The 12,754-nt window shown below is 39.0% G+C and overlaps 1 pseudogene; it reads right to left on the minus strand.

The window, feature by feature from the left end:
- The window catches only part of LOC122098977, a 37,595-nt pseudogene that overhangs the window by 1,678 nt on the left and 23,163 nt on the right, over nucleotides 1-12,754 (minus strand).

The following is a 12,754-nucleotide window of genomic DNA, read 5'->3' on the forward strand; positions in this document are numbered from 1 at the left end:
ATATCATGGTATTTTTTGTTTATGGTCTAAAGAAGTTTTAAATTACTATCAAAGTATGTGCTTTAGATAACTATAGAGGAAAAAGTAGAAGCCACACTGTTGGCTCATGTCTTTAATCCTAGCTATTCAGAAAGATGATATCTGAGGATTGTGATTTGAAGCCAATCCAAGCAAAAAATAATCATTAGATTCTGATTTGAAAGTAATCAGCAAAAGCTAGAAATGGAACTGCGGTACAAGATGTTAAATGCTAGCCTTGAGAAGACTAAAACGAAAAAACAACAAATTTTGGGACAGAGCCAAGCCCTGAGTTCAAGCCTTAATATTAACACCAAACAAATGAATGAATTAATTAATTAAAATAAATTAAGTGGTCACATGTGGCAAAGCAAGCAAAATGTAACACCCGTAGTGACTGGATTGTGTATTATTTTGTAATAAGGAAAATTATCATTTGTCCTAATCACTAATATTTTATTTGAACTTTTTTGTACAACAAACCCTGAATTTACCATGCATGTATATGTTTGTGTACATGTGCACACATGTATGTGTATATGTGTGCGTGTGATGTGGCAATATTGCTTGCCAATGTGGACAAGTTGAGGCTAAAAAGAGCTAACTGTGTTGCAATATTTTATTTATCAGTGTTCTGTCATGTCATTTCAGTGGAACCACCCTTCTGTACAGTTTAGTTGTCAAATTATAACATCATCATAATCAAAGCATTTACAACATTAATTTATATAAAAAGAGACCACATTCAGATCTTATTATATGTTAGGTGAGAAGATACAGACATAATTAGGCAGCAAGTTATTGCCGTAAGATGATTGTCAGTACAAAATATGTATTTGACCTCTTAAATTGTTTATACATTTAAGATATACTCATGGAGTGAGTTTGACCGACCAGACCACACAAGTATTACTTTCTGGTTATTTCTTTGCAGCACAAGGTGGATAAACTCTTTCCAGATTTCTGTTGAAAATAACTTCCTTTGTAAGTTCATATCTATTCTCACTAAGATAATCAACCCCATATTTATTAGGTTTGAATATCCCATCATATTGACTGAAAATCAGTATTGTGGAAATGCTTGTTAGATATACATTTCACAAAAAAACAAACAAAAAGCATGTGTCACATCAAGAATGTGGATGCGTTTGAAGTTGTTTTGTAAATGCAAAGGGTTCTTCACTAATGGCTCTTTTATGGAAGTAACATACTAGATATTGAAAATAAAGGAAACCATGGGACCTATGCTTCATTCGGCCTGGCTTACTTCATTTAATAAAATTTTTTCCAAGTCTTTCCATTTCCTAACAAATGGGGCAATGTCATTCTTTCTGATGGAGGCATAGAATTACAGTGTGTATATACACCACATTTTCTTGATCCATTCATCTACTGAGGGGCATCTGGGTTGGTTCCATCTTAGCTATGGTAAATAAAGCTGCAATAAACATAGTCTTGCTGGTAGCTTTAGTGTGGTCTTGTTTGTGATCATTTAGGCAAATGCCCAAATGTGGGATTGCCAGGTCATAGGGGAGCTCTATGTGGAGTCTTTAGGAACCTCCATATGCTTTCCAAAGTGGTTGAACAAGTTTACACTCACACCAACAATGAAGTAAGGCTCCCTTCTGTATTCCTCCCCTCCAGCATCTGTTGTTATTAGAGTTGTTAATTACAGCAATTCTCACTCGGGCGAGGGCGTATCTCAATGTTATTTTGATTTGCATTTCTTTTATGGCTAGGGAGGTTGAGCATGTCTTCATGTTTCTATTGGCCATCCTTCTTTCTTCTTCAGAGAAGTTTCTCTTTAAGTCTTTAGCCCACTTATTTATCCGGCAGTTGTTTCTTTGAGGATTTGTTGTTGGGAGATTTAATTTTTTAAGTTCCAGGTGTATTTTAGATATGAGACCCTTGTCTGTTGTATGGTTAGTGAAGATCTTCTCCCAATCCATAGGCTTTTTATTGATCTTGCAAGCTAAGTCCTTTGCCATGCAGAACCTCTGCAATTTCATGCAATTCCATTGTCCAACCTTTCTTTGATTTCTTGTGTTTCTGGGTCTCTAATAAGAAAATTTTGGCCTGTGACAAGGAGTCCTTGGGTTTCTCCTATTCCATCCTATAATCTTTTCAGAATGTCTGCTTTGACTCCGAGGTCTTTGATCCATTTGGTGTTGATTCTGGTGCAGGGTGATATGTAAGGATCTAGCTTTAGTTTTCTACAAGTAGTTAAGCAATTTTGCCAGCACCATTTACTGAAGAGGCTGTTTTTCTTCCCTTCTATTTTTAGGTCCCTTAACAAAGATTAGATGGCTATAGGTCGGTTCATCTCTGGTTTTCAGTTCTATTCGATTGGTCCTGAGGTCTATTCTTGTGCCAGTACCAAGCTGTTTTGATTACTATGACTTTGTAGTAGAGTTTGAAATTTAGTATTATTATTCCTCCAGCACTGTTCTTTCTGTTAAGGATTATTTTTGCTATTCGGGGTCTTTTCTTGTTCCATATGTATTTTTGGATTGTCTCTTTAATTTCCTTGAAGAATGAAGTTGGAATATGGATAGGTATCACATTGAACTTGTAGATAACCTTGTGAAGTATTGCCATTTTCACGATCTTTATCTTTCCAATACAGAAGCATGGGAGTTTTTGCCACTTTCTAAGATCTCTTTTGATTTCCTTTTTCAGGTTTTTATAATTTTCATCATAGAGGTCCTTCACTTCTTTGGTTAAGTTAATTCCTAGGTATTTTATTTTTTGTGGGGCTATTACGAATGGAGATGCGTTCTTAATCTCAGCCACACTCTTCTCATTGTTAGTATACAGAAAAGCCATTGCTTTTTGAGGGTTAATTTTATACCCTGATACTTTGCCAATGTTTTGAATCAGCTTGAGTAATTTGGGAGTGGAGTCTATGGGATTCTTGAAATACAAGATCATGACATCTGCAAAGAGGAAGTGTTTTACTACTTCTTTCCCTATTTGGATCCATTTTCGGTTTGCATCTTGTCTTATTCCTGTAGCTAGGCATTCTAATACTAGATTGAAGAGAAGTGGAGAGAGTGGGCATTCTGGTCTCTTTCCTGAGTTAAGAGGAAATGACTTTAGTTTTTCATTATTAAGTATACTGCTGGCTGTAGTTTTGTCATATACAGCCTTTATTGTATTGAGGAAGGTAACATGGATTCCTAGTTTTTCCAGAATCTTCATCATAAAGGGGCATTTGATCTTGTCAATTGCTTTTTTTGCATCTATTCAGATAACTATGTGTTTCTCATCCTTGCTCCTGTTGATGTGATGAATTATGTTAATTGATTTGAGTATATTGAACCAGCTTTGCATCCCTGAAATGAATCCTGCTTGATCGTGTTGTATGATTTTTTCATGAATTGTTGAAGTCGATTGGCAAAAATTTTGTTGAGAAGATTTTCATCAATGTTCATCAAAGATATGGGTCTATAGTTCTCTTTCTTTGATGAGTCCCTGCCTGGTTTTGGGATGAGGGTTAATATAGCTTCATGGAATGAATTTGGTAGTGCACTTTCTCTTTCAATTTCATTGAAGAGTTGAAGGCGTAGCTCTACTTTGAAGGCCTTGTAGAATTCCGCTGTAAAACCATCTGGTCCTGGGCTTTTCTTAGATGGGAGGTCTCTTATTGCTGTTTCTATTTCAATGCTTGATATGGGCCTATTAATATGGTTTAAATCATCTTGGTTTAGTTTTGGCATGTCAATATTTGCTAGGAAAAGGTCCATTCCTGCCAAGTTCTCAATGAGAAGTGTTCCCTTATAACGTTCTGAATCTTGATTGTTTTTGTGGTGATGTTTCCATTCTCATCTCTGAGTTTATTTATTTGGATGTGTTCTCTTCTTTTTGTGATAAGATTTGCTAAGGGTCTGTCAATTTTGTTAATTTTTTTGAAGAACCAACTCTTCGTTTTGTTGATTCTTTCTATGTTTCTTTTGGATTCTAATTCATTTATTCTGATTTAATTTTAATTATTTCTTTCTGTCTACTGAATTGGGGGTTATCTTGCTCCTCTTTTTCAAGGAGGCTCAGCTGTCTCATTATATTGTTGGTTTCAGATCTCTCCAATTTGTTGATGTACAAACTCAGAGGTATAAACTTGCCTCTGAGTACTGCCTTTTCTGTGTCCCAGAGGAGCTGATTGTTTATGTGCTTATTTTTGTTGAATATCATGAAAACTTGAATTTCATTTCTAATCTCTACCATGACCCACTGGTGATTAAATAGTGTGTCGTTCAGCCTCCATGTGTTACAGGATTTTCTTTGGTGGCTTTTGTTTTTGAGTTCTAATTTTATTTACTTGTGATCTGAGAGAATGCATGGGATGATTTCAATGTTTCTGAAATTGGACAAGTTTGCTTTGTGACTAAAATGTGGTCTATTTTGGAAAATGTTCCATGTGCTGCTGAGAAGAATATGTATTCTGATGCTGCTGGGTGAAATATTTGTTAGATGTCTGTGAAATCTAGTTGATCTAAGCAGTTGTTTAGGTCTGCATTTTTTTCTGCTGAGTTTTTTGCCGTGTTGATCTATCTAGTGGGGATAGTGGTGTGTTAAAGTCTCCAATAATTAATGTCTTTGGATCTATATGAGATTTGAGATAATGTAGTTTTCTTGGATAAATTTGGGTGCTCCATTGTTTGACAAATACATAATTAGAATTGTAATGTCCTCCTGAAGGAGAGATACCTTAATTAGTATGTAGTGACCTTCTTTATCTGTTCTCACTAATTTTAATTTGAAATCTATTTTATATGGTATTAGGATTACAACTTCCGCCTGTTTATGGGGGCTGTTTGTTTGGTCGATTTTGTTCCAGCCTTTCACATTGAAAATGTGGTTGTTTTTATTGGCAAGATGTGACTCCTAAAGGCAACAGATAGAAGAATCTTGCTTTTTAATCTAACTAGAGAGTCTATGTCGCTTGATTGGAGAGTGAAGTCCATTAATGTTGAGAAATATGAGTGAGAGGTATTTGGGAGTTCCTGCCATTTTATACACCTAATTTGGGGCTGCAGCTTCTGGGTTCTTCCTATGGTTCTTGGATTCTTGGTTGTGGTTTCTTTGTCTTTATTGTGGTCTTGATGGTTTTCTATGTGTAGGACATCTTTAAGAATCTTTTGTTGGGCTGGTTTGGTGGAGATATATTGTTTCAATTTTTTTTGCTATGGATCAATTTTATTTTACCTTCCACAATGAAGGAGAGTTTAGTTGGGTACAGTATTCTTGGTTGTCTCTGCTGAGAAATCTGAGGTGATTCTATATGTTTTCCCTTTATAGGTGATTGGTCTTTTCTCCTTGATAGCTTTAAGGATCTTTTCCTTGGCCTAAATTGATCCTGTACGGATTATAATGTGACTGTGGTATGTCCTGTTCTGGTCTGGTCTATTTTAGGTTCTAAAAGCTTCTTTTATCTGAATAGGCCTATCTTTTTGCACGTTTGGGAAGTTCTCTGCTAGGATCCTGTTACACAAATTTCCTAGATCATTAACCTCTGTCTCTAGGTTCTCCTCTACACTCATTATCCTCAGATTAGGCCTTCTGATGGTATATTCCAAGTGTTGAATAGATCTATCATATATCTTGGATTTGTCTTGGATGGTTGTATGTTCATTCTCTATAATATCTAGGCTGTCTTCAATCCCCGAAGTTCGATCTTCTGCATGGTCTATTCTACTCTCAAGACTTTCTACTTTGCCTTTTATTTCTTTTCCTTGTAATTGCTTGGCTTTGAGAACTTAAAATTCTTTGCTGGAACTTTGTTCTAGATCTTGAAAGGACTTCTTTACTTCTTAATTTGGTGTTCTGTGTTTATTCTCAAATCACTGAGTTGATTGTTTATGGATTCCTTGGACTCCCATTCCTTCTGTTGGGCTCCCTTTGCGGTCTCACTGATGTCTTTCAGCTCTCTGTTTATGGATTTCATGAATGCCTCCTTTAATATTTGTCTGTTCTTATCCCGATTTCAGTTCCTGTATTTCTCTTTGATAAGCATCCTCACGTTCACACATTTCCTGTAGTTCTCTTTGAGTGTTCTCAGCCTGTTCACGCAATTCCTGTCTATCTCTTTGACTGATCTCAACTTGCTTACGCAATTCCTTTTTTTCTCTTTGAGTGTTCTCAATCTGTGCAAGCAATTCCTGTATCAATCTTTGAGTAGCTTCCTCACATTCAGGAGACTCCTGTATTGATCTTTTGTTTGACTCCTCTCTCTCCCACTGAGACATTTGCTAGTTTTCACTCTTTTTATTTACCCTGTTTAACTGTAGTGTTTGTAGAGCCTTTCAGGAACTCTCCTCTGGATTATTCACTATCTGTTCTGTCCCCTGATTGTCATGAGTGGGAGTTGAGTTCCCCGGGCTTGCCATTTTTTTTGTGTTTTCCTGGCTTGTTCTGCCTATTTGGGATGAGAGTAACACCAATTTTGTTCTAGAACACTATTTTAAGGTAAACATCAACAAAAGTCCATAGTTGCATAGTCCAAAATCTGCAGATACAATCTGGTTCAAGAGATACAATCTATTGAACATCAAAAAACTATGTCTTAATGGCCTAAGAACCACAAAGGAGAATTTGGCAACCAGAAATTATTAGGTTTAGGGACAATGTGGGGAAAATAGGACTAGAGGGATTTGGGAAAGTGAGGGAGAGTGGAATTAACCATATCTTAATCTCAAAGAAGGTAATGCATTGGACAGAATGATAGCAGAGAGAGTGAAAAAAAGAAGAAAAAAGAGAAGAAAAAGAAAAAAGATACAAGAAAAAATGGAAAAAATTAAAATTAAAAAGTTAAACCCTTAAAAACTGCAAGTTTGAAAGAGTATTATTCAGAGAAGAATGGGATGGGATGAGAGGAGGGGAGGGATAGAAAGGAGACATGAAAAACTAGAAAAACAAAAAAGTTTTAAAATATTATATGGGTATAAAGATGTAATATAGCTATTAAGGAATTTAAGTCTAAGAGGTTTTGAGTTGAGTTATTTCTGGATTAAGTGTGTACACAATAGAGGATAAGATCTAATAATCGATGACGGGTATATTTGAGGGTGAGCAGGACAGCAATTAAGTCACACAGAAAATAATGAAAGAGAAGAAATGAAAAGAATGAGAAAAGAAAGAAAGAAAAAAAAAGGATCAAAAGGTCAGTAGAGATTTTTTTAAAAAAAGCACAGACACACATATACACCTAAAATAAAAATTATACTAGGAAGAAAAGAAAAAATAATTTAAAAATTAAAAATTAAAAAGAAATAAAAAATAAGGTACAACAAAAAGAAAGTCCTTTGATTTTTTTTTTTGGAGGAGATCGGAAGATTCGGTATCTCCCTTGTGTCCATAACCAGTCTCTTGGTGGAGTCTCTGGTTTGCTTGTGGTGTTGGGTTTTCCTGTGGCTTGATTGGTTTATTAAATAGTTTGTTTGGGCAAGCAGAAAAATGCTCTGCTTTACCCAGGATTTTATGATCCTCCTCCCAGCCTAGTTCTGTGGGAGAGGGATCTGTTTTGAGCATCGCAAAAGAGGGAGATGGCTTTTTCCTCTAGTATGGAGATGTGTTGAGGCTAGTTTCTGGGTAGAGTTGAGGCCTTTCAGCAAGCAGTAGCTTTTCCTTGAGGGCCTAGCTTCTGAGACAGTCACAGAGCCCAACCTGGAGCCTTTCTCAGGGTTTATGCTTACTGAATTTCAATGGATTATCTAGGCTGTTTTAGGTAGGGGCAGCCTCTGGTTCTGTTTACCGAGTGAAGAAAGCAACTCCTGGTGGCAGATTTTCTTCTGCCTGGGGTGGGTGCCTTATTCCTGGGTGGTGTTGTGCCTTGCAGGACTGGGTAGATTCCCGTGACCTGCTAAATGACTGTAGTGTTTTCTCCCAAGGCCTGAGTTGGAGCTGGCAGCTCAGCCAAGCCTTTGTCAGTATCAAAGATGGAGATCTCTGGTAGTGGGGTCGGGGATGGGTGCATTCTCTCCTCTGCTCACTGAGGAGTGAGGGTGTCAGGCTTCTATTCACGCCAGAGGGTAGGTTCCTGGGTCGTCTCTGGTCTGCGATCTGCAGGGTGAAGATATCTGCTCCTTGTCAGTTCTTGCTGGTGTTAAGTAGTACCTGTTCGCCTGCTGGGTCTGGCACCTTTGTCCCGAACTATCTGTGTTGAAGATATGGCAACAGCTGCCACCGCTGTTGCCGCCGCCGCTGCAGCTGCAAGCAAGTGCTCAGATTTGTCTTTTTGCCTGGATTTTCTCTTTCTGGCCAACATCTCTGTGCTGTAATTGTATAGTTGTTGTAATTCTCTGGCCTAGGAGTGTTCACTGGAACTCTAAAACTGCTTTCTATGGGAGAGTTCGTTTACCTGCCAGCTTTTCCTCTGCCATCTTCCTGACCTCTGAACATCATTTGTTGGCGGTTGAAATCATCCATCTAATTTGACCCATAATCCAAGGCGTTAGTGAAAATTGCCAACTTAAATAAAAGAAACACCCTGTCCCAATCAAACTTAAAGTCTTCCCAAGTCAGTGGTCCCCTTTTCCTTCCAGACAGCCTACGGCAGGTTGCAGAAACTGGCATTCAGTGAGCCCTAGCTAATTGGCACCTCCTGATATGGAGAGGACTCCAGGAGGGGGAATGGACTTGCGTACCACTGCCCAGCTGGAAACAGCCCAGGGGGGACACAGATTGGAGTCTGCAGGAGTCCCAGGAGGATTGAAAACTGGTGAAATGCCCCAGGAGGGAATCCATTCCACCAGTGGGTGTCCAGAGCCCTGTGCCTGAATGCCCACAGAGATCATAAATGCTCTAGATAAGGTTCCCCTCTCATCCTCGGTCATGGTGAACCATCTGCCATGTCATAGCTTCACAGGCCCTGCCCTACCCTCTCCCCCACCTCATTCCCTAATTTTGTTAGGCAGACACATTCCCAACCCTTGAATTAGCTCCAACTATAAACACAAAAGCAGAATGTCTGGCTGGAATAGTGTGGCTGTGGTCACACTCACCTCACGAAATTTTTGGCTGTGGATAGAAGGACACGTGTCCACTCTAGTCCAGGGTTCAACAGGTTACCTAGGGGAGGCACATGCAGGCCCAGCATCTACTGTGGGCTATAGGAAATGGGGAAGAGAGAGGTGGAAATAGGAGGAAAGGAATGTCTACTGAAATCTTCCCATAAAGGAGCCAAGAAACTGTGAAGGAGAACACAAAAATTGTGGCTGGGCTAGTACTAGGTATTGAAAAAAGAACAACAACAAATACACACACAGAAATCAAATGCTTTAGCTGTTTTTAGACATTATGAATTAAATATATTTTCATTGCTCTCATCTCCCTGCTCTCCCAACATACACACACACACAAACATGCACACACACACACACACACACACATGCACACACACACACACACACACACACACACACACACACAAATCCAGAACGGTGACAGAAGTCTCATCATCCATGCAGCACCTGCAATTTGCCAATTGATCACTCACCTGAGCACAGTCAGGCTGTACAAGGAGAAAGATTCCCTCTCTCTCTCTCTCTCTCTCTCTCTCTCTCTCTCTCTCTCTCTCTCTCTCTCTCTCTTTCACACACACACACACACACACACACACACACACACACACACAGACTCAGAGTAGTGCCTCTCCTAAGTTTGTTGGTTCCTCATGTGGGACAATGTACAAGCTGAAGGACAAAGGTTCCCATACCCTGTTCCCTTGTAAAAACCAAGGACTCCCACCCAAGGGGAACACTAGTCTAATGACACAGCACAACCCATCTCTCCCCTTCCCCAGGGCCAGCCCTTCCCCTTGGGAACAACCAGCCTTAATTCCTTATTCACCAAAACCTTAGGTCAGGACACAGTGGGGTTTCTGACCCTGGGTGGGGGCGGTGTTGGGGAAATTGATTGGGTCCTAAAAGCTAAATACATGGTCAGACTCCCAACTTCCAGCCTAGATGCTTCGGGGCGAATGGGTGGATTGTTGGGGAGGACAAGGAGACCAGATGGACTGGAAGCACCAGCAGATGCTGGCAGAGCTGGGAAATGTGATCACCCTGTGAGTCCTGTTGAGAGCTGGGGTGGGGGGGATAGGCCGGATGTACGTGTGTCAGAGGGGGTGTGTTCCTCCCAGATATTCACCTTCTTTTTAATTTAATTTTTTTGTGTGAACATACTGTACAGAGGGGTTACAACTACATGGGCAGGATAATGCATACATTTATAATCAAGCATTGCATCCTCCTCCTTTGTTTAACCTTCACACCCCTTCCCAGCCTCCTCCCTACCCCCCACCCAATCCTCCCCCCTTCCCCCCCTGCACCAACGTTGTAAAGCTCGTTTTCGAAATGACAACTTGTACTTCTCATTGTTGCAACAGGTCCACGTGTATCCTTAAACGACTTGTTTTTCCCCATCTCCTCTACAAGTTATACTGACATCAAATATAGTGAAAGAAGGGGTTATAATGTGGGGGAGGGACATACAAAGCAACAAAGAAATAATCTTATAAATGAGTTAGAAACAAATGCATGAAATAAAAAAACATTAAAATACATATCTAAGGGTTCATTTTGCTAACATCACATTACCTGAACTTTTCCGCTTGACTCATACATATACTAGATATTGCAAATAAGGAAAACCATGGGACCTATGTTTCTTTGGGCCTGGCTTACTTCACTTAATATAATTTTTTCCAAGTTTTTCCATTTCCTAACAAATAGGGCACTGTCATTCTTTCTGATGGAGGCATAGAATTCCATTGTGTATATATATCACATTTTCTTGATCCATTCATCTACTGAGGGGCATCTGGGTTGGTTCCATATCTTAACTATGGTAAATAATGCTGCAATAAACATAGTAGTGCTGGTAGCTTTAGTGTGGTATTGTTTGTAAACATTTGGGTAAATGCCCAAAAGTGGGATTGCTGGGTCATAGGGGAGCTCTATGTGAAGTTTTTTCAGGAACCTCCATACTGCTTTCCAAATTAGTTGAACAAGTTTACACTCCCACCAACAATGAAGTAAGTTTCCCTTCTGTCCACATCCCCTCCAGCATCTGTTGTTGTTAGCGTTCTTGAATATAGCCATTCTAACTGGGGTGAGGTGGTATCTCCATGTTGTTTTGATTTGCATTTCTTTTATGGCTAGGGAGGTTGAGCATTTCTTCATGTGTCTATTGGCCATCCATCTTTCTTCTTCAGAGAAGTTTCTCTTCAAGTCTTTAGCCCACTTATTTATTGTGCAGTTGTTTCTTTGAGAATTTTTTGTTGGGGAATTTAATTTTTTGAGTGCCAAGTATATTTTAGATATGAGACCCTGGTCCGTTGTATGGCTAGTGAAGATCTTCTTGCAATCTGTGGGTTTTCTATTGATCTTGCTAGCTATGTCCTTTGCCATGCAGAAGCTCTGAAACTTCATGCAATCCCATTTGTCCAACCTTTCTTTGATTTGTTGTGTTTCCGGGTCTATATTCAGAAAATTTCAGCCTGAGCCAAGGAGACCCAGGGTTTCTCCTATTCCATCCTGTAATGCTTTCAGAGTGTCTGCTTTGACTACGAGGTCTTTGATCCATTTGGAGTTGATTCTGGTGCAGGGTGATATATAAGTATCTAGCTTTAGTTTTCTACAAGTAGTTAGCCAATTTTACCAGCACCATTTACTGAAGAGGCTGTCTTTCTTCCATTCTATTGTTTTAGCTCCCTGGTCGAAGATTAGATGGCTACAGGTCTGTGGGTTCATTTCTGGATTTTCAATTCTATTCTATTGGTCCTGAGGTCTGTTCTTATGCCAATACCAAGCTCTTTTGATTACTATGGCTTTATAGTAGAGTTTGAAATTTGGTATTGATATTCCTCCAGCAGTGTTCTTTCCATTGAGGAGCTTTTTTGCTATTCGGGGTCTTTTATTGTTCCATATGAATTTTTGGATTGCCTCTTCTATTTCCTTGAAGAATGAGGTTGGAATTTTGATAGGTATCGCGTTGAATTTGTAGATAGCCTTGGGAAGTATTGCCATTTTCACGATGTTAATCTTTACAGTCCAGGAGCATGGGAGGTTTTGCCATTTTCTAAGTTCTGTTTTGATTTCCTTTTTCAAGATTTTAAAGTTTTCATCATAGAGATCCTTTACTTCTTTGGTTAAGTTAATTCCTAGGTATTTAAATTTTTGTGGAGCTATTACAAATGGAGTTGCTTTCCTAATTTCAGCCCCACTTTTCTCATAGTTGTTATACAGAAAAGCCATTGATTTTTGGGGGTTAATTTTATACCCTGCTACTTTGCAAAGTTTTGTATCAACTTGAGTAATTTGGGAGTGGATACTATGGGATTCTTTAAATATAAGATCTTGTTATCTGCAAAGAGGGAGAGTTTTATTTCTTCTTTCCCTATTTGGATCCCCTTTATGTCTTCATCTTGTCTTATTGCTGTACATAGACATTCTAATACTAGATTGAAGAGAAGTGGAGAGAGTGAACATCCTTGTCTTGTTCCTGTGTTAAGAGGAAATGGCTTTAGTTTTTCACCATTAAGTATAATGCTGGCTGTAGGTTTGTCATATACAGCCTTTATTGTATTGGGGAAGGTCACATGGATTCCTAGCTTTTCCAGAACCATCATCATAAAGGGGCATTTGATCTTGTCCATTGCTTTTTCTGCACCTATTCACATAACTATGTGTTTCTTATCCTTGCTCCTTTTGATGTGATGGATTATGTTAATTGATTT

This window comes from Dipodomys spectabilis, unplaced genomic scaffold (assembly GCF_019054845.1).
Source record: "Dipodomys spectabilis isolate Male_0828 unplaced genomic scaffold, ASM1905484v1 ptg000498l, whole genome shotgun sequence".
Classification (NCBI taxonomy): domain Eukaryota; kingdom Metazoa; phylum Chordata; class Mammalia; order Rodentia; family Heteromyidae; genus Dipodomys; species Dipodomys spectabilis.